This window comes from Thamnophis elegans, chromosome Z (genome assembly GCF_009769535.1).
Source record: "Thamnophis elegans isolate rThaEle1 chromosome Z, rThaEle1.pri, whole genome shotgun sequence".
Lineage (NCBI taxonomy): Eukaryota > Metazoa > Chordata > Lepidosauria > Squamata > Colubridae > Thamnophis > Thamnophis elegans.
This window is the reverse complement of record NC_045558.1, coordinates 6,347,995-6,370,051: the sequence shown is the minus strand read 5'-3', so window position 1 is coordinate 6,370,051 and position 22,057 is coordinate 6,347,995.

The window sequence follows — 22,057 nt, the reverse complement described above, 5'->3', positions numbered from 1 at the left end:
TTGGCCACCACGTTACAAAGAGAAAAAAAAAAGATGCTGAGATTTTGGGGAAAAAGCACAGAAATACTAGGATGATTAAAGGTCTAGAGACGAAAACATATGAAGAACGGTTACAGGATTTCAGAATGGCTGCTCTAGAGAAAAGAAGGACTAGGGGAGACATGATAGCAGCATTCCAGTATTTGAGGGGCTACCCCAAAGAAGAGGGGAGGGGAGTCAACTATTTCTGCAAAGCACCAGAAGGAAAGACAAGAAACAATGGATGGAATCTAAAGGACAGAAGTAATTGAGAATTAAGGAGAAACTTCCTAACAGTGAGAACAATTAATAGAATAACAAGAGTTGGAAGGGACCTTGGAGGTCTTCTAGTCCAACCCCCTGCAAGGGCAGGAAGCCCTATACAATTACAGACAAATGGTTGTCAAACCTTTCTTTAAAAACCCCAGTGTTGGAGTATTCACAATTTCTGAAAGCAAGTTGTTCTACTGATTAATTGTTCTAACTGTCAGGAATTTTCTCCTCAGTTCTAAGTTGCTTCTCTCCTTGATTAGTTTCCACCCATTGCTTCTTGTCCTGCCTTGAGGTGCCTTGGAGAATAGCTTGACTCCCTCTTCTTTGTGGCAACCCCTGAGATATCGGAAGACTGCTATCATGTCTCCCCTAGTCCTTCTTTCTATTAAACTAGACATACCCAGTTCCTGCAACCGTTCTTCATATGTTTTAGCCCCCAGTGCCCTAATCCTCTGTGTTGCTCTTCTCTGCACTCTTTCTTGAGTCTCCACATCTTTTTTACCAGTGGAACAATTCAGACGTGGATACTTCATCACTGGAGGTTTTTAAGAAGAGATTGGGCAGCCATCTGTCTGAGATGCTATGGGGTCACCTGCTTGAGCAGGAGGCTGGATTAGAAGACCTCCAAGGTCCCTTCCAGCTCTATTCTGATTGCTAATTAAACAGATTTATATAGCTCCTCAAGTCACACAAAGGTGACTCCAGGCAGCTTACATTTTTTTTAAAAAAAAATCATTGTATAATTAATAGCCCATTAAAAACCCCTACTCCATCCTTCCAGGGAGGAGGGTGTTTTTATAAAGAAGGGACTGCCACTAAGAAGGTCCTTTTCATGGTCCCACCAGGTACACTTTCCTAGTCAATGGGATCAGAAACATGCCCTGCTTTCCCTTTTCTGGTGAGCCTTGGAGATGTCATAGTTTTGTAATTTTGTTTTCGTCCTAGTCCTAACAAATTTTTCTAATGTGATTTCCTGGATTTCCTGCATGGATTGCTCCTGTGACTTTGTAAGCAAATGGGGAGGAAGCTAACCACCAGATTGTGGGACACACGAGTGAGTGGTTAGATGAGGAGACACGAACTCATCGATAGCTTCACATTGCAATGAATAAGGAGACATGTGCAATTTCACAGCTACTACGATTGTTGGCCGAGCAGGGACAAAAATAGCCAGAGAAATCACTGAAGCCTAGAAACGTGCCCTTTGCCAGTCAATAGGGTTGCTGATTTATTTACAGCTTACCAGGTTCTTAAGAGCTGAGGGCGCAGCAGCACAAGGAAACAACAATTAATGATTTAATTGACAGTCATCAATGGCCTAATTAACAACTGAAAGCCACATGCAGCCAGGCACCATATAAATACAATGGTTGCAAGTACTCCATGTAAAATAAGCTAGCCGTGTGCAGCAACTGCCAAAAAGGCCAACACAGTTCTAGGCTGCATTAACAGAGGGATAAAATCAAGATCACGTGAAGGGTTAATACCACTTTATAAGGCCTTGGTAAGGCCACGCTTGGAATGCTGCATCCAGTTTTGGTTGCCATGATGTAAAAAAGATGTGGAGACTCTAGAAAGAGTGCAGAGAAGAGCAACAAAGATGATCAGGGGACTGGAGGCTGAAACATATGAGGAATGGTTGCAGGAACTGGGTATGTCTAGTTTAATAGAAAGAAGGACCAGGGGAGACATGATAGCAGTCTTCCAATATCTCAGGGGCTGCCACAAAGAAGAGGGAGTCAAGCTATTCTCCAAGGCACCTGAAGGCAGGGCCAGAAGCAATGGGTGGAAACTAATCAAGGACAGAAACAACCTGCAATTAAGGAGAACAGTGAGAACAATTAATAGAATAACAAAATCGGAAGGGATCTTCTTGCAGGTCTTCTAGTCCAACCCACTGCAAGGGCAGGAAGCCCTATACAATTTCAGACAAATGGTTCTCCAATATTTTCTTAAAAACCTCCAGTGTTGGAACATTCACAATTTCTGGAAGCAAGTTGTTCCACTGATTAATTGTTCTAACTGTCAAGAATTTTCTCCTTAGTTCTAAATTGCCTCTTTCCTTGATTAGTGCCCATGAGACATGATAGCAGTGTTCTGATATCTCAGGGGTTGCCCCAAAGAAGAGGGAGTCAAGCTATTCTCCAAAGCACCTGAGGGTAGAACAAGAAGCAATGGGTGGAAACTAATCAAGGAGAGAAGCAACCTAGAACTGAGGAGAACTTTCCTGACAGTGAGAACAATTAACCAATGGAATAACTTGCCTCCAGAAGTTGTAAATGCTCCAACACTGGAAGTTTTTAAGAAGATGTTGGATAACCATTTATTTGAAGTAGTTTAGGGTTTCCTGCCTAAGCAGGGGGTTGGACTAGAAGACCTCCAAGGTCCCCTCTAACTCTGTTATTCTATTCTATTCTATCCTATCCTATCCTATATTGTGGAGAGAGAGAAATTCTATGAGGAGGATGGGTTCCAGCAAGAGGCCGAAAGTTTTAAAGAATAATCCTTTTAGTCCCTCTGACCAATTAAAATTGGGTCCTTAAAACAGATTTTTGTGTCCTCTACTCTCCATAAGACAGGAGAAGAAAGGGAGAAAGCTAGACTGATTCAACATTTTGTGTCCCAAAGGGACCAACATATGTGGTGCATACGGAAAGCTCTCAATTTCCAGATTGTCTTTAGCAATTTCCCGCAGCTACTTCTCAGCAAGCGACATTTAAGCCCTGCTGTCTTGTTGAAGAAGCATCACATATTAGTAATTCAGAAGCTTTTTCCTTCTCTTTTTAAGACCATCCAACTGGCTGCCATCCACACCAGCGCAATTCCGCAGTTGAGTTGTGCACAGTGTGCCAAACACCGCCTCCTGACAGGAACTCCTGGCATTTAGTTTCAGGTGCAGGTAGTCCTCAACTTATCACGACGGAGCCCAGAGTGTCCGTTGTTAAGTGAGACATTTCTTAAGTGTGCTTTGCCCCCATCTTACCACCTTTCCTGAATCCCGTTGTTTAGTGAATCACTCGTTGATAAGTTAGTAACATCGTTGTTAAGTGAATCTGGCTTCCCCTTTGACTTTGTTTGTCAGAAGATCGCAAAAGGGGAATCACATGACACCGCAACCGTCATAAATGTGAGTCAGCTGCCAAGCATCTGAATTTTTTTTGAGAAAAGTTTTTTTTTTTAACATACATATAATATAATCCAAATCATACCAGTACATCTGAAAAAGCATTTTTTGAGAATTCAATAGTATATCAATTCTTTTTGCCATTAAGCCTCTTCAATTTTTATTTGCTCTTCTGCTTTCCATACACCATATTATAGTCTATTTCATCTTCATCTCTCCTCCTCCTCTCCTTCTCTTCTTCTCCCTCCCTTCTTCTTCCCTCTATCCTTTCTTCTCTACTTCCCCTTGCTTTCTCCCTCTCCTCTCCTCTCTTCCCACACCTTCCCTCTCTCCTGCTCTTTCCTTCCCTTCTACTTCCCTCTCTCCTGTCTCCTTTCTCCCTCTTTCCCTCTCTTTATCTCCCTTCCATTCGCTATTTTAGATGGTGTATTTCCACCTTTTAGCAAACCTCATTTAATATCAATGGAATTGATAATTATATTCCCAACGAAAGAAGCAAAAAAAAAATGTTTTCCATATTGCTAGTTTTACTTTTAAAGGTATACCTTTGTACGAATTCCAATTGTTTCCTCTCCTATCCCCCCCACCCCCGGTAACAACCTCTTTTTTGGATGCAGTGCAAGACGGATTCAAACTTCCTGCTATCTTCATCATGCTGTTATATATTTTTACATCATTAAGTGCCCCTAATTTGTTTCATCTTGTAGTTTTAACTATATATTATTAAATGTATTTCCACATTTTGATCGCATGATCATGGGGATGCTGCAAAACAGTCATAAGTCACTTTTGGGTGCTATTTTAAACTTGAACGGTCATTAAATGAATTATTGTAAGTCAAGGACTACCTGTACAAGCTTATCTTCCTCCATATTATTTATTTATTTATTTATTTATTTATTTATTTATTTATTTATTTATTTATTTATTTATTTATTTATTTATTTATTTATTTATTTATTTATTAAAATTTATATGCCACCCAATCCCGAAGAACTCCGGGCGGCTTACAAAAAAGAAGCAATAATAAGAAAAGGACAGATTTAAAATCACAACACATGCATTCGTTCTAATTGGGTCTGGACCTCAACAATGAGGTCAACAGCCCCAGGCCTGCCAGAATAGCCAGGTTTTAACAGCTTTCCTGAAGGCTATGAGAGTGGGTAAGGTCCGGATCTCTGGGGGTAGTTCATTCCAAAGGGTCGGAGCAGCCACAGAGAAGGCTCTCTTCCGGGGAGCCGCCAGCCGACATTGTCTGGCTGAGAGCATCCGAAGGAGGCCCAATCTGTGGGATCTTATCGGCCACTGGGAGGTATGCGGCAGTAGACGGTCTCGCACGTACGCTGGTCCTAAGCCATGTAGGGCTTTAAAGGTAATAACCAACACATTGAATTGCATCCAGAGACCAATTGGTAGCCAGTGCAGCTCGCGGAAGACAGGTGTAATGTGGGTGTACCTCGGTACACCCAATATCGCTCGCACGGCCGCATTCTGGACTAGCTGCAGTCTCCGAACGCTTTTCAAGGGTAGCCCCATGTAGAGCACGTTGCAATAATCCAGCCTCGAGGTGACAAGGGTGTGAGTAACCATTTGAGGTACCTCCCGATCCAAATAGGGCCGCAATTGGTGCACCAGGCGAACCTGGGCAAAGGCCCCCCTGGTCACAGCCGACAGATGGTGTTCCAGTGTCAGCTGCGAATCCAGGAGGACCCCCAAATTGCGGACCCTCTCCGAGGGGTGCAAATTTTCACACCACACCCCCCCAGGATTAAGGATGGACTGTCTGGGCTGTCCTTCTGGGGCAGCATCCAAAGCCACTCAGTCTTATCATGGAGAAGTGTTTCTCAGCCTGAGCCAACTTTAAGATGGGTGGACCTCAACTCCCCGAATTCCCCAGTCAGCATGGCTGATCATCAGACTCAGAATTCAGATTCATTTGTTTAGTGACCATGTGATTCACTTAACAGCTGCAGTGATTCTCTTAACAACCATGGGCCAGAAGAGCACGTTGGGTGCGACTCATTTAAGAGCTGCACCTAATTTAACCCCATTTAAGTGAATCAGCTTCATTAATTAAATGAATCCAGCTTCCCCATTGACTTTGCTTGTCAATAGATCCCAATAGATCCCAAGAGGGGATCACGTGACTCTGGAACACTGCAACCGTTCTAAATATGAACCCCTTGCGAAGCGTCTGAATTTTGAGCAAATGCTTGGGGATGTTGTGATAGTTGTAAGTGTGAAAAATGGTCATAAATACATTTTTTCCAATGACGTAACTTTGAACGATCACTCAGTGAACTGTTGTAAATCAAGGACTATCTGCAAAAGCTGTGAAATCCACACGAATGTTGGAAAACTGATTGCGTCGAATTTTCTTCCTCAGAGGGCCCAAAATATGTGCAAGAAACTGTGAGGGGAATCCTATTTAGGGCATTCTCCCTGAGAGGGAGGCGGTGGCTCAGTGGCTAAGAGGCTGAGCTTGTCGATCAGAAAGGTTGGCAGTTCGGCAGTTTGAATCCCTAGCAGTACGGAGTGAGCGCCCGTGACTTGTCCCAGCTTCTGCCAACCTAGCAGTTGGAAAGCCCGTAAAAAATGCAAGTAGAAAAATAGGAACCACCCTTGGTGGGAAGGTAACAGCGTTCCATGCGCCTTCAGCGTTTAGTCATGCCGACCACATGACCACGGAGATGTCTTCGGACAGCGCTGGCTCTTCGGCTTCGAAACAAAGATGATCACTGCCCCCTAGAGTCCGGAACGACTAGCACATATGTGCGAGGGGAACTTTTAGCTTTACCTTACTCTGCAATGAGCATGTTTGCTATTTCGTCGTCAGGATACACCACTGCAATTGAGGAATGTGTGACAAGCATATTTGAACACCTAAAAATGCACCCTGAGCAGAACGTTGAATAGGGATCCTTCTCAATTGGCAAGACACAAATTGGAGCAAGGCAGGAAAAGATTTTGAGGGTACTTTCTTCGCAAGCGGCTGTGAACATTGCTTGCAAGGCAGTTGGCCCTTGGCTTACAACCACAATTGGGATGGGGGTCGTAAGTCAGTGCGGTTGTAAATCACGTGATTTTGCCACCATTTGATTTTAAAAAAATGTGCCCACGAAAGAGACCTAAAACAAGGTGTATCAACGACATCAACAAGTATTGTGGGCCCAATTGGCAAAAGAAAGCTCAGGAACATATGGGTTGGAAACATGTGGAAGAGGCCTCTGTCCTCCTTTGGATAGAAAGTGGCTGGAAAGGAGGAGGAGGAAGGGAAAAGGAAGGAGGAGGAGGAAGAGGAAGAGAAGGAGGAGGAGAAGGAGGAGAAGGAGAAGAGGAGGAGGAGGAGGAAGGAGGAGGAGGAGAAGATGAAGAGAAGGAGGAGGAGGAGGAGAGGAGGAGGAGGAAAAGGAAGAGAAGGAGAAGAAGAAGAGGAGGAAGAGGGAGGAGAAGAAGATGAAGAGAAGGAGGAGAAGAAGAGGAGGAGAAGAAGAAGAGGGAGGAAGAGTAGAAGATGAAGAGAAGGAGAAGAGGAGGAGGAGGAGAGGAGGAGGAGGAGGAAAAGGAAGAAAAGGAGGAGAAGGAGAAGAAGGAGAAGGAGGGAGGAGAAGATGAAGAGAAGGAGGAGAAGAAGAAGGAGGAGGAAGAGGAGAAGATGAAGAGAAGGAGGAGAAGGAAGAGAAGAAGAAGAAGAGATGGAGGAGGAATGGAAGGGGAAGGAGGAGCAAAAAAGAAAAAGATGAGGAGGAGGAGGAGGAGGAGGAGGAGGGGAAGAGGTAGAGGATGAAGTTGAAGTAAAAGAAGAAGAAGAATGGGAGGGGGAGGGGGAAGAGGGAGAGGAAGAGGATGAAGATGAAGAAGTAAAACAAGAAGAGAATTGTTATAATCATCCCTATCAATATTATCATCATCATCTCTGAGATCAAACAGCACACTATCCCATTTAAGGAAAATTTTCCTACTATCCCGGTAGGAAAATCTCAGATTAGGCGTGGAAATAAAAGAACAATAACACTCATTTTTAATTCAATTACTTTTTGTGCGTAGTCAAGATGTGGCTGAGTTCAAAACCCATCAGGTTTGGTCTGCTTTCACTTTCCTGTGTTTCCATTTGGGCACAGGGCCAATTTTGACAGGAATCCCCTTGTTCTCGACAATTGTGCAAAGTTGTTTTATTCCTCTCTCCCCCTCAGGTTTTGTTTTGTTTTAGAAAAAGAAACTTTGCCAGTTCCAGGAATTTAGAGACAATTAATTCCAAGAAGAGAAGAAAATTGGACTGATCTTATAGTGCTGAATTTATATCATTAGGTTTTATACAGTTTTAGCTTTTTAGTATTGTAAGCCACTGGCGTTACCTTGGGGTAAATGGGTAGCTACAGTAATACATTTTTTACAAACAAATAAATCCTTAGATTTCAGAATTAAAAGCAACCCTTTGATTTGACAGCACAAAAGGGATATACAGGTATATATATATATATATACAGGGATGTATTTACGACCATAATTGAACCCAACTTTTCTGTTGTTAAGTGAATTTTCACCATTTTATGACATTCCTTGCCACAGTTATTAAATGAATCACTACAGTTGATAAGCTAGTATCATGGTTGTTAAGTGAAACTGGCTTCCCCATTTACCCTGGGACACTGCAACCGTCATAAACACGAGGCAGTTGCTAAGCATCCGAATTTTGACCACATGCACATGGGAGATGCTGCAACAGTTGTAAGTGTGAAAAACAGTCATAAGTCACTTTTTTTCAGGGCTGTTGTAAATTTGAACGGTCACTAAACGAACTGTTGTAAGTCGGGGACTATCTGTACGGGTAGTTCTCAACTTACATCCATTCATTCGGTGGTTGTTTTAAAGTACGACAGTACTGGAAAAAAAATGGATGTAACAACCGGTCCTCAAAGTTCCAGTCCTCATAGAGGGCCTGTGGTCACGTGACCATGATGTCACGGTTATGACGTCACAGGGAGCATGGTCATGTGATCACTATTAGTGACATTCCCTGGCAGATTTGGAGTGCTGGCATATTGTCCACATGATTGGGGTGATGGTGCAATGGTCCTAAGCAGGAGTGGTATTCCCTTACCTTCCCTACCAGTTCACAAATACATGCACTCGCTTGCTATCCTCACATGAACCCCGTCCGCGCATGTGCTCAGCCTTCCGCGCGTGCGCTTTGGTTACAAAAAAATGCCTAAATGGGACGACATAGAACTGGGGCGCGTGAGCAGGCCCCACCCGCGATTTCCACTACTGGTTCAGGCGAACCGATCTGGCTCTGCAAAATGCCACCTCTGGTCCTAAGTCTGAGAACTGGTTGTAAGTCAGTTTATTCAGCACCACTGTAACTTCGAATAGTCACTAAATGGAAGTTTGTCGGTTGAGTACCATCTGCATCCAAATGATGTCATAATATATATGTAGATCTAAGCAAAGCTGTTTTTCCCTCTAAATTAAACTATTTATTTATTTATTTATTTATTTGTCTTGTATGCCGCCCACTCCCGGAGGACTCCGGGCGGCTCACAAAAGACAAGGGAAAGGGGGGAAACGAGACAAAGACAACATATTAAAAACAAAACCAACATTCACAATTTCCGTGGAGGTAGATGCTTCTCAGCTCCCCCCCCCAGCCTGCTGGAACAGCCAGGACTTGGTGGCTTTGCGGAAGGCCGGGAGGGTAGTAAGGGTCCGGATCTCAACAGGGAGCTCGTTCCAGGGGGCCAGTGTAAGTCAAGTAATCCTCTTCTGTTATACACACGAAAAAGGACTAAGACCTTTGTTCCTGGTTCATTCAAGATTCCCGGTTTGATTCTCTCTTTTTTTTATACACATAAACACACCAACAGAACACATAAACACATTAACAAAAATAACCACATAACTTAAAAACAACGTAGGAACAATAAGTTCCATCATATATCATATAGCAGTTCCGAATCGGTTTCTTTGCAGTTAGTGTTTTCCTTTCTATACATTTCTATCTTGCTTCCGTAATCTCGTTACTCATTATCCATTTTATATACATCTCTTTATTTATACTTAGCTACTTATGATCAAGTATTATTTACCTATATTGTGCTTTATATTTTTACTGTCATCTATTCTCTTACATGGAGTTATAGATATACATTCACATAGTTAATTCTTTTTCTTTGCCATTCTTATATTATTATTATTCCAGTTTGATTCTGAAGCAATCTCAGGTTTATGATCAATAATATGCTCATGTTTAAAACAAGGATGTGCAGAGGTGAAGTGGAAAGGAAGTGGGAGGGGGAGGAAGAGGAGGGGAAGGGAAGGGAAAGGAAAAATGGAAGGGAAAAGGGAAGGAAGAAGTGGGGAGGAAAGAGAGAAGAGGAGGAAAGGAAGGAAGGTAGAGAGAGATGAATAAAGAGAAAGGGAGGGTGGGAATAGAAGGGGAGGAAAGGGGGAAAGGAAAGGAAAAAGGGAAAGCAAAGGAAATGATTCCATCACAACCATTTGTTTAAATTTCCATTGGCACTTTCCTCAATTTTTGTTAGTAGGAATACTTTGAAAGATTTCTTAATATATTTAGTTGCATGTGTCAACCTTTCAATTGAAAAACACCTCTTGGGATGGGCAATGGGTTTCTATTGTTCAATCATTTACCCAGGTTTGGGAAGCTCCAACTTAAGGTTTCAGTGTCGGATACTGTTCGTCGGCATCTGAATTCCCCTTTCCAACTTCCTGGTTCGATCGGACCCTGAGAGACACAGGTCATCCTTGACTTGCAATCAAAGTTGGGACCAAAATTTCCATTGTTAACCAAGATAGTTGTTAAGCGAGTCATGCCAAATTTTCTGCCAAATCACTGCAGTTGTTAAGTGAATAAGGCTTCTGTTAAGCTAATCCAGCTTCTCTCATTGCATGGGAGAAGCCAGCTGGGAAAGTCCCCAGTGGATGCTGCAACCATTGTAAATATATGGCAATTACCAAGCTCCCAGAACAGCTTACAACTCAGTTGAGGCCAAAAATTTCCATTAGAATAGACTTGTCTAGTTGCCTAGGCAGGAAACTCTACACCACTTCAGACAAATGGCTATCCATCTTCTTGAAAACCTCCAGTAATGGAGCCATAACTTCTGGAAACAAGTCATTGCTTCAAGGTGTTACTTGTCACTCATAAAGCCCTCCATGGTAGTGGATCTGCGTACTTGAGAGACCGCCTCCTGCCAATTACCTCCCTGCGACCAATTAGATCACATAGATTAGGCCTCCTCCGAGTTCCATCTGCCAGTCAGTGCCGACTGGCAACCACACGGAGGAGAGCCTTTTCAGTAGTAGCTCCGACCCTTTGGAACGATCTCCCCGTGGAGATTCGTACCCTCACCACCGTCCAGACCTTCCGCGCAGCCCTTAAGACCTGGCTAGCCCGTCAGGCCTGGGGATAAAGATAATCTGTCCCCACCCGAATGATGAATGAATGTTGCTTACTATTTTACCTTTATGTATTGTTTGTGTCTATTGTCTGTACTCCCCCTTCCTTATTTTATGTAAGCCACCCTGAGTCCCCTCAGGGAAAAGGGCGGCCTATAAATACTAATAAAATCCTTTAAAAAATCCTAAAAAATTCCATTGATTGATTATTGTCATTGTTAGGCAATTTCTCCTTAGTTCTAAGTTGCTTCTCCCCTTGATTAGTTTCCACCCCTTGCTTCTTGTTCTGCCCTCAGGAGCTTTGGAGAATAGCCTGACTCCCTCTTCTTTGGGGCAGCCCCTGAGATATTGGAAGACTGCTATCCTGTCTCCCCTAGCCCTTCTTTTCACTAAACTAGACATACCCAGTTCCTGCAGCCGTTCTTCATCTGTTTTAGTCTCCAGTCCCCTAATCATCTTTGTTGCTCATCTCTGTACTCTTAATACAATTCAATACAATATAATAGCAGAGTTGGAAGGGACCTCCAAGGTCTTCTAGTCCAACCCCCTGCCTAGGCATGAAACCTTATACTGTTTCAGACAAATGGCTATCTAACATCTTCTTAAAGACTTCCAGTGTTGGGGCATTCACAACTTCTGGAGGCAACTTCTGTTCCACTGATTCATTGTTCTAACTCTCAGGAAATTCCTCCTCGGTTCTAAGTTGTTTCTCTCCTTGATGAGTTTCCACCCATTGCTTCTTGTTCTACCCTCAGGTGCCTTGGAGAATAGTTTGATTCCCTCTTCTTTGTGGCAACCCCTGAGATATTGGAAGACTGCTATCATGTCTCCCCTAGTCCTTCTTCTCATTAAACTAGACATGGCCAGTTCCTGCAACCGTTCTTCATATGTTTTAGCCTCCAGTGTCCCCTAATCATCTTTAGAGTCACAGGACCTTGGGGATGCTGCAACGGTTGTGAGGAATGGTCCTAAGTCACTTTTTTCAGTGGTGTTGTCACTTCCAATGGTCACTGAACAAATAGTTGGTAAGTCAAGCAGGGTGGGTGTATGCTGGACCAGAAAGTCTTGTGGGTTTGTGCAAGCACAGGTATATACTTGAGACTAGGGATGGGAGTTTGGGGGAGGGGCTTATCTGAAGCTCCGCCCTTCCCTTCTCTTAGTCCTGAGAAATAATTATCCTTAGGGAAAACAATTCCAGTCCTAACAGATTATGTCCTCCAGCTACAAGATAGATTTCATACAGTGACTACAACTAGTCCTCAAGAGAGAGATAGACTTCTTCAGTTCTGGATGGTGGGGAATGGAAGAATGTATACTCCTTGCAGACAGATGGTCATAAATCCTCCCATTTCCCACCATCCGGTCAGAGCTGAAAAAGCTTCTTGGATGAGAAGCGAAACGTCTTCAAAAGAAAAACCAGGAAAGCCCATTTGCTTCTTTTTCTAGACTGAGAATCTCCATAGACAGCTAGTACACAACCTACAACCCCAATTGAGTGAGACCTTTGTTAAGTGAGCTCTGCCCCATTTTACGACCTTTCCTGCCTCAGTGGCTAAGGGAACCACTGCAGTTGATAAGCCAGTAACCTGGTTGTTAAGTGAATCTGGCTTCCCCATTGACTTGATTGGACAGGAGGTCGCCAAAGAGGATAGCGTAGCCTTTATTGTCATTGTACATCATGTACGCAACGCAATTGACTAATCACATGACCCCAGGACACTGCAACCGCCATAAATATGAGTAATTTGCCAAGCATCTGAATTTTGACCGCATGATCCGTGGGGGGATACTGTAACGGGTGTCAGTGTGAAAAAGAGTCATAAATCATTCCCCCCCCCCAGTGATGTTGTAACGTTGAACGGCCGCTAAATGAATTGTTCCAAACCAAGGACTACCTGTAATAGCTCCCTCCTGATTTACAGGACCCACAATTCAAGAATCTTGGGTTTCCAATTGCTGATCCCCTCCGTAGGTCCCCTGACCTACAAGTGCTGGGATAGATGGCGGTCTTCTATCTATAAGCTTTTTTGGGAGTTCCACTCCAAAGAGTGATGTGCCCCCCACCCCCACCCCCCGTCCTACGGAAAAAAAAATCTAAAAAGCACCTTATGGAATCTACGATGATGATGCTACGGTTTGCTGGCTTCCGCAAGATGCAATGTTTAAAAGGCAAATCATAAATCCTTCCCTACCGAAATGAATAATGAGGCTTAAGACCATCAAGAGGATGGCAAGAGGCCAAATTAACTCCTTATCTCTGGAGGAGGTTGCAGCCAAGAATTCCTGTAGCCCAACTGTGTTATGAGAATGAGGGTTGAAAAAGCGAAGGACGGCAGAGAATAATGAAGTGCAGAGGTCTATTTTCCAGGCCAAGCAGAGGGGAGCAATGGGAGGGGGCGGGAGAGATATAAATCTTTGGCAAGGTGAACGGCTGGCAGAGACATTAAAGGCAAGATAGAAACTACTCCTTGGATGCAAAGGGGATGCCGTAACCCTGATATGCACACAGCCTTTGCAAGGCGGGAAGGGAGTTTACACAGAGCGTGGCCTTGCTTTGCAAAATCACATTACGGGAAAGTTGAAGGTTTGCCCTTTTTTGAGGCTCAGATGTGCTCTCCAGAATAGGCACGGGAGAGAAAAAAAACTCGATGTGAGTAGGAATTTGATGTAGACATTTATTCCTCTACAGGTAGAGTTCTCACAGTTCGCTTAGTCACTATTCGAAGCTGCAACAGCAATTTAGAAAGTGATGTTGGAAGAAATGTCCTTCTGGGTTCAGCTCCAAATGGGGGAAAAGACACTGGAAACACGGAGGCTGCTTGGAAAGATGGTTTAATGGTGGACAGGACCACATGGTTTGAGGTCCTGGGGGAAAAGGCGGGGGATCACGTGCTTCATGTTGGGTTGAAGAAGAGAAAAGAGGGGAAAAAGGGGGCTTGCTGAGAGGGTTCCTGGGTTTTTTATACTCTCTGTTCAGCCCCACCTCTCTGTTTCCTGTTCCTGTGTAAGAAATGCATTCTGATTGGTTGGTCAGACTCCCAGGCACAACTCTGTAGGTTGCGTGTCATTTGAATCCCAAGCTTGATTAAGTTCCCAGATGCCATGTGGTGAAACTCTGTTGAAGACGGGTCTGCCTGAAGGGGGAGACCTTTGCTATGTAGAATAGACTCGGGCATTTTAATGGCCCATTAAGGAAAGTGGGGGCTAATAAGAGTGAGCCTGTTTCCTGCCTAAAAACACGTTTCTCCATTTCCGATCCAGGGAAATATAATATTCTGCCTTTTCAATATTTCCCAAGATATTTCATTTGTCTCGGAGAGGGCTGGGTGCTGACTTCCTACAAAGCAAAAAGATATGATGCTGGAAGATGAGCCCCTCTCGGAAGGTCGGAAGGTGTCCAATATGCTACTGGGGAAGAGCGGAGGGCTAGTACTAGTAGCGCCAGAAAGGGAGAAGTGGCTGGCGCAAAGCCGAAAGGACGCTCAGCTGTGGATGCATCTGGTGGTGAAAGGAAAGTCCGATGCTTAACTCCATAGGAACCTGGAATGAAAGATCCATGAATCAAGGCAAGCTGGACGTGGTCAAACAAGAGATGAATAATTGAGGGCAAAAGAAGAAGAAGGGGACGACAGAGAAGGAGGTGGATGGACGGAGTCACTGAAGCAGTCGGGGTGAGCTTCAATGGACTCCAGAGGATGGCAGAGGACAGGAAGGCCTGGAGAAACATTATCCATGGGGTGGCAATGGGTCGGATATGACTTCGCAACTAACAACAACAACATCATGTCCAGAGTCACATTGTAGGGACGATGGACAGCATATAAGCATTTAATAAAAAGAAGTAAGCAAATGAATAAAACCTCTCTTTTTGTTTCCTTCTTCATTTCCCAGCATCAGTCTTCTCTAGAATGCCTGGTCTTTGCATAATGCGTCCAGGATACAGGAAGTCCTCAATTTACAGCAATATGTTTAGCAGAATTGCAATGGCACACCTGATCAAAATTCAGACACTTGGCCAACTGGCTCATAGTTACGACGGTTGCAGTGTCCCGAGGTCCCCAGATCCGCTATTGCGCCTTTCTGACAAGCAAAGTGGAAGACGGTTCTCTTAACAACCGTGTTATTAATATAACAACCGCAGGGGTCCACTTAACAAATGTGGCCAGAAAGGTAATACGATGGAACACAATTCACTTAGCAAATGTTTCACTTAGCAACAAACACCTTGGGCTCAGTTGTGATCGTAGCATGCTGTAGGTTCTGGTTTTGCAAAACCTTTCTTCTAAAACAGCATCTCACAACCTTGGCAACTTTCGATCTGGTGGAGCTCAACTTCCCAAATTTCCCAAGCCAGCTTTCTATCTAACAAAATGAAATTCAGTGTAGGGCTGTGATGATGTCGAACCTATTGTACAGGTGCCACAGGTGGCACACGGAGCCATATCTGCCCCCACATGGGCCATCAGCTCCAGAGCGTATGTGCGTGCCGGCCAGCTGATTTTCAGCATTCGGGGGGCCCAACAGATCAACCAGAAGTTTGGAAACGATCCATTTCCGGCTTCTGGAGGGCCTCGGACGGGGGGGGGGGGGGAGAGACTAGCGGAAGTTGTTTTTTACCCTCCCCAGGCTCCAGAGGCGTTCCTAGAGCCTGGGTAGAGCGAAAACGGCCTCCCCCAGCGCCTCCCAGAGGAAATACCAAGCTCACCTTGGAGGCAAGTAGTAAGGGAGGGCGCATGGTGAAGGGGTTGTGGGTGCATGCGCATGGGGAGGGGACACGCTTTGCATGATGGGTTCCAACACACGCATGCACTATTACACCTGCGCCCTCGCATTTTTGGCACCCAACCACAAAACCTATAGCCATCCATGGTGTAGTTTATACTTAGGCAAGAAAAACCGAATGCACAGGTACAGATCAGGTGAAGCCTTGCTCAGTAGCAGTAATTGCGAGAGGGACCTTGAAGTGCTAGGGGACAATCACTTAAAAACGAGTCAGCTGTGTGCCAAAATAGCCAGCACAAGCACAATCTTAGTAAGGGGTCAGGTTTGCACTTCTAGCACTGATGATGTTACCTAGTTGGATCACGAAATGTTTACAGGGAAACAATCAAGCTCAGAGAGCACCAAGGACCCCACAATCCTCCTCCACCTCTTCCTCCCCTTTCCCCATTCCCCTCCTCCTCCTCTTCCTCTTCTTCTTCCTGCTCCTCCATCCTGCAAAACGTACTCTTTTTTTTTTTTAACACTGATGATATTACCTACTTTGGATAATAAAACAACTGCAAGAAAACCATCAAACTCCACGTTCAATAGGAAACATTTAAACAAAGTAATAATGACAGAGTAGAGAGCAGGGAAATCAGGAAAAGGAAGAGGTTCAAAAAGCCCCCCCCCCCCACACCCATTGGACTTTCCTGCTGGATGCAGAAATCAATTTGGTCGGATTTCTGCAGGAGACCCGAAGGGTTAATCCGAGCTGACCTGTGATTTATATCTTTTAAGCTTTGCGCATTTTGCAATGAGCCTACGTCAAATTTTTCCATGAAGCTGACAATGCAATTGCTTTGGAAAAGAGTTAATCCTGCAGAACACAGTACTGTACAGTGTTGTCATTCCCCCGCACCTTCCCCAGAAGAAACCAGTTTAGGATGTCATTCCAGGACTAGTGCTGTCCAACTTCCCAGTGGCCTCCCCAAAAAATCTGATGATGGATCAAAATAAGCAATAAAAATCTGTGCCATTGGAGGAGTCCAAACTATTTTTTCCATTCTTTTCCGGCAACGCATGGCAAAAATGACCTCTCCGTGTTCTTTTTCCTCCTGTTTGTTAATTTCCTTTCACCTATTTTCAAATTATGACACAGGCAACAGGAGGAGGAGAGGAAAAAACCCTGCCCCATAATTGCAAATATTTTTTTCTCTCATATCTGCCCAGATGTTTCTACATCTGTTTGAGAAAATCATGAAACCCCTTCTCCAGAAATTCAGGGAAAATTTTGGCTCATTAGAGTGACAGCAGGTCAGCGTTATTCATTTCCTGTTTCTGGAATTCTTTCCAATGTTCTCATTGTTGTGATTTCAAGTCCAGCACGGTGACCAATACTTTTAATGATTTAAGATTTTTCACTCATCATCTGAGCTACTTGTCCTATAAAAGTTTCTCTAATTGTTCTGTAAAAAAGAACAATTATTTTGAAATAGCAGAGGGATAGAAAATGCCTTTTGACATTCCAGCCTACAAGTAAAACAGTCCTCAATTTACAACTGATTGCTTGGGGACTATTTGAAGTTATGACAGACACCCCCCCCTGAGACATTTATACAGAACACAGAATAGCAGAGTTGGAAGGTACCTTGGAGGTCCTCTAGTCCAACCCCTGTTCAACAGGAAACCCTGTAACATCTCAGACAAATGGCTGTCTCATCTTTTTTTTTTTAAACCTCCAGTGTTGGAGCACCCACAATTTATGGAGGCAAGTTGTTTCACTGATTAATTACAACAGTTTGTTTACTAACTTAACAACTGCAGTGATTCACTTAACAACTTTGGAAAGTTAAGGTTGTAAAATGAAACAGTTGTAAGTCAAGGACTATCTGTATTCCATATTTCATAGGGTTGTTGTTTCAATGGTAAAGGAGGAATTGCAGTTGTGTCCTCAGCTATGATTTAAAAAACTGTGAAGGTGGCAGCCACAACATTACAGACAAAGCTTCATCTGCTTTTTATGAGTGTTTCCTGTAAAAAAAAAAAATTAAAAAATTAAGCAATTTGAAAAATGAAACAATTTGTTCAGTATTAATAATCCTGCCATCCCCAGCATAGAAAAGAAGGAAATTCACGAACAGTTCAGAGAGAAAAATTCATTTTATTCTAAGAAATTAAAAGACGTTTGCTCCTGGGCAGGAAAGCGATGGCAGGATACTCTACAGGATACTAAAAAGCAGAGACATCACCCTGCCAACAAAAGTGTGTCCAGTCAAGGCGATGGTTTTCCCAGTTGCAATGGATGGCTGTGAAGGTTGGACCATAAGGAAGGCTGAGCGCCAAATAATGGAGGCCTTTGAACTATGGTGCTGGAGAAGACTCCTGCATTGAGTCCCTTGGACTGCAAGGCCATCCAACTGGTCGGTCCTAGAGGAGATCAACCCTGGCTGCTCTTTAGAAGGCCAGATCCTGACAAGGAAACTCAAATACTTTGGTCACCTAATGAGAAGGAGGAAGGACTCCCTGGAGAAGAGCCTCATGCTGGGAAAGACGGAGGGCAAAAGAAGAAGAAGGGGATGACAGAGAAGGAGGTGGCTGAATGGAGTTACTGAAGCAACCGGCATGAGCTTCAATGGACTCCAGAGGATGGTAGAGGACAAGAAGGCCTGGAGGAACGTTATCCATGGAGTCGCAATGAATTGAATTGAATTGAATGGGTTTATTTATAGGCCGCCCTTTTCCCTGAGGGGACTCAGGGCGGCTAACAACTCATAGGAAGGGGGATACAGACAATAACATATAACATTACATATAATTAAAAAGTAAACAACATTCATCCAACATTCGGGTGGGGGCAGATCAATCTCTACCCCCAGGCCTGGCAGGATAGCCAGTTCTTGAGGGCTGCGCGGAAGGTCTGAAGGGTGGTGAGGGTACGGATCCCCACGGGGAGCTCGTTCCAGAGGGTCGGAGCTACCACTGAAAAGGCTCTCCTCCGCGTAGTGGCCAGCCGGCACTGGCTGGCAGATGGCACTCGGAGGAGGCCTAATCTATGAGATCTAATCGGTCTCGAGGAGGTAATCGGCAGGAGGCGGTCTCCCAAGTACCCAGATCCACTACCATGGAGGGCTTTATAGGTGGTAAGAAGCACCTTGAAGCGCACACGGAGATCAACAGGTAGCCAGTGCAGCTCGCGGAGGATAGGTGTTATGTGGGTGAACCGAGGTACACCCACAATCACTCGCGCGGCCGCATTCTGGACTAGCTGAAGTCGCCGGATGCTCTTCAAGGGCAGCCCCATGTAGAGCACGTTGCAGTATTCCAGCCTGGAGGTCACGAGGGCGCGAGTGACTGTTGTGAGAGCCTCCCGATTCAGGTAGGGTCGCAACTGGCGCACCAGGCGAACCTGGTGAGGTTCGGACATGACTTCGCAACTAACAGCAACAACACAAATTTATTTATTTATTGTAAAAAATGGAAAAGCAAAGAAAAGCTGCAGATGGCCAAATCTAAAATTTAATCTGAAAATTAAAATGTTGATTTCCAATCTTCCCATTAAACATTTGCCCGGCGCCAACATTTGGGTGATACAAGTCGGTCTAAATTATGGAAACACCAGTTAAGAACTCAAACAGGGACCATCCTTTTTGCTTGACGACAGAATTACATTTCTTATTTTTCCCTTGGCCCAAACCCAAGAGATCCGAGAGCAAACAACGCCAGCAGTTTATGAGCGTGAAACAAACAATTAAGCTGACACGGTGTGCAGAAATCACTAATTGCCGAGTTTTCCAGCATGGATTAACGCAAGAAAAGCTCGTGGCGAAAGGCATCTGTTAACTGTGTCTTTCCTTCTGTGCCACCCAGGATCGAGTTAATGATCTGTTAAGGTGCCCTGAGAAAATAATTAAAAATTGCATAACAAGATATTTTATTAATGGCCTATTTGGGATAGATAGCTTTGGAAACCTTTGCATATTTTCTCTTCCAATCAGTCGACGGGCTTGCCTGCTATCTTAATAACAGTGGCAAGCACAGCTGTGCAAAGCCGAGATACTTTTTATTTAAAAAAAAAAAAGGAAAATGAAATCCCTAAAACAAAACAAAACCGCCTAATCTCTTGTTTATCCAAGGCTTCCAGCCAAGAGACACTCTGCATGGAAAAAAAAACCTGTCTCATGCGAGAGATGCCCAACCACACAGAGAGAATCTGATGTGCAGCTAGAGGCTTGCAATACAACACAGGAAGTTCTCAATTTAGAACCACACCCGAGCCCAGAATTTCTGCTGCCAAGCAAGGCAGTTGGTTAAGTGAGTTGTGCCCACCTTTCCTGCCACATGTGTTAAGAGAATCACCGCAGTTGTTATTACCTCCACTAGGCCAATAAGATCCCATAGATTAGGCCTCCTCCGAATTCCATCAGCCAGCCAGTGTCGACTGGCAACTACACGGAGGAGAGCCTTCTCGGTAGTAGCTCCGACCCTTTGGAACGATCTCCCCGTGGAGATCCGTACCCTCACCACCCTCCAGGCCTTCCGCACAGCCCTTAAAACCTGGCTGTTCCGACAGGCCTGGGGCTAAAGACTCGCTGCCCCACTTCGAATGGTATGATTGTTGTGCTTTTAACGATGTATGGTTTTCATGTTTTTGTAACTCTGTTTGTTTTTCCCCTCCCTTTTTGAGTTGTGAGCCGCCCTGAGTCCCTTTCAGGGAAAAGGGCGGCATACAGATAAATTAAAATGAAATGAAATGAAATGAAGTTGGTCACAGGGACCAGCTTGATCAGTGGAACAATGTTGCCTCCAGAAGTTGTGAATCCTCCAACACTGGAAGTTTTTAAGATAGTTTTTAAGATGATGTTGGATAATGATTTGTCAGAAATTGTAGAGGGTTTCCTGCCTAAGTAGGGGATTGAAGTAGAATACCTCCAGGGTCCCTTCCAACTCTGGAATAGAAATAAAAATAGAAATAGAAATAGAATTAGGATAGGATAGGATAGGATAGGATACCAAATCAAACCAAAACAAATCATGGGATTTGCTATTTTGGACATTATTTTTACTGATCTGTGTCTCAGCTTTTATCTTTTGGTTGACATTCATGCTTTCCAGGGCACCTGCCACGTACACAAACATAGGGACCTTTGATCTAGACTTCGTAAGGGAATATATTGTTGCATTGTCTTCATGTTTCTAATCTTGGTTTAGGGTGGTTTTTGTCACCATAAAAAATGCCCTTGGAAAGTTCTGCGTTCTTCCTCCAGTAGTTCAGGCTCTTTATAACTCCAGAGTTTTTAATTTTGCAAGCTATGATATAGATCAGCAGGGGTCCACGAGAAAATGTTGGTGGTCCGCAGAAAAGTTGTTTGCATTTTTTATATTGCACTAAATCAGGGGTCCTCAAACTACGGTCCCTGGGCAGGATGCGTGCAAAGAATGCTTGTGTTGCTGCAGAGAGTCTCCCCCTTCGGGGTCTTTTTGTGGGGGTCGGAGGAGGGCATAAATTCCGACTTGGGGTCTGCTTCAGCCTCCTGCTGGGGGGCTTTGGGCAGAGGTTGGAGGGAAGCACTGCTGGTGGTGAAGAGCCGGAGGGCCTCATTCCAGTGGGCCTGCATCATGGCCTGGAACTGGCTGACCATCTCAGCCCACTGAGCCTCCAGGCGCTGGTACCTGGCCTTGCACTCCCGCAGGTCTTCCCTCTGCTTGGAAAGCCTATGCTCCTAGTCCTCAGTGAGGTGCTTCTGCTGAACGTCCTTCTCGGTCAGATCCAATTTGAACTGAGCTCTTTTGCCAACTCTTTTCCATGGTGGCTGCTTAGCTCCAGCAACTGATTCCTCTTGGGGCCCTAAGGAGCCCAGGTGGGGTGGAGAGGAGTGGTTGGGAGGGGAAGGGTGAGTAGAGGCCGTCGAGGCGTCCCTCGATGTGAGTGACATCAAGTTGGCCACACCTACCCAGTCACATGACCACCTAGCCACGCCCACCTAGCCGGTCATTAGGCAGATTATATTAGTGATCCGTGGGGTTTTAAATTATGAATTTAGTGGTCCCTGAGGTCCGAAAGGTTAGGGACCCCTTCTTTAAGAGACCTGCCCGCTATAAATCTCCTGCTTTGCAAATTTTATGGTCTTCGGATAGCATTTGAAAGTATCCATTGCAAGCAAGAAAGGTCTGGATTTCAAACAGGTAAACTGAAGCAAGCAAGAAACCCTTGAAAGGCACAGCTTCAGCGAGCGACACCTGCCATACAGGTAGTCTTTGACTTAAAATAGTTCATTTAATGACCAAATTTACAATGGCACTGAAAAAAGTGAGTTAGGGCAGGTTTTTTTCCCTCACAGTTGCGACATTTGCAGCATCCCCATGGTCATGTGACCCAAATTCAAATTTTTGGCAACTGATTCATACTTATGACCTGTTGCAGCGTCCTAGGGTCACGCGATCCTCTTTTACAACCTTCTCACTAGCAAAGGCAATGGGGGAGCCATATTCACTTAACAACCAGGTTACTAATTTAACCATTAT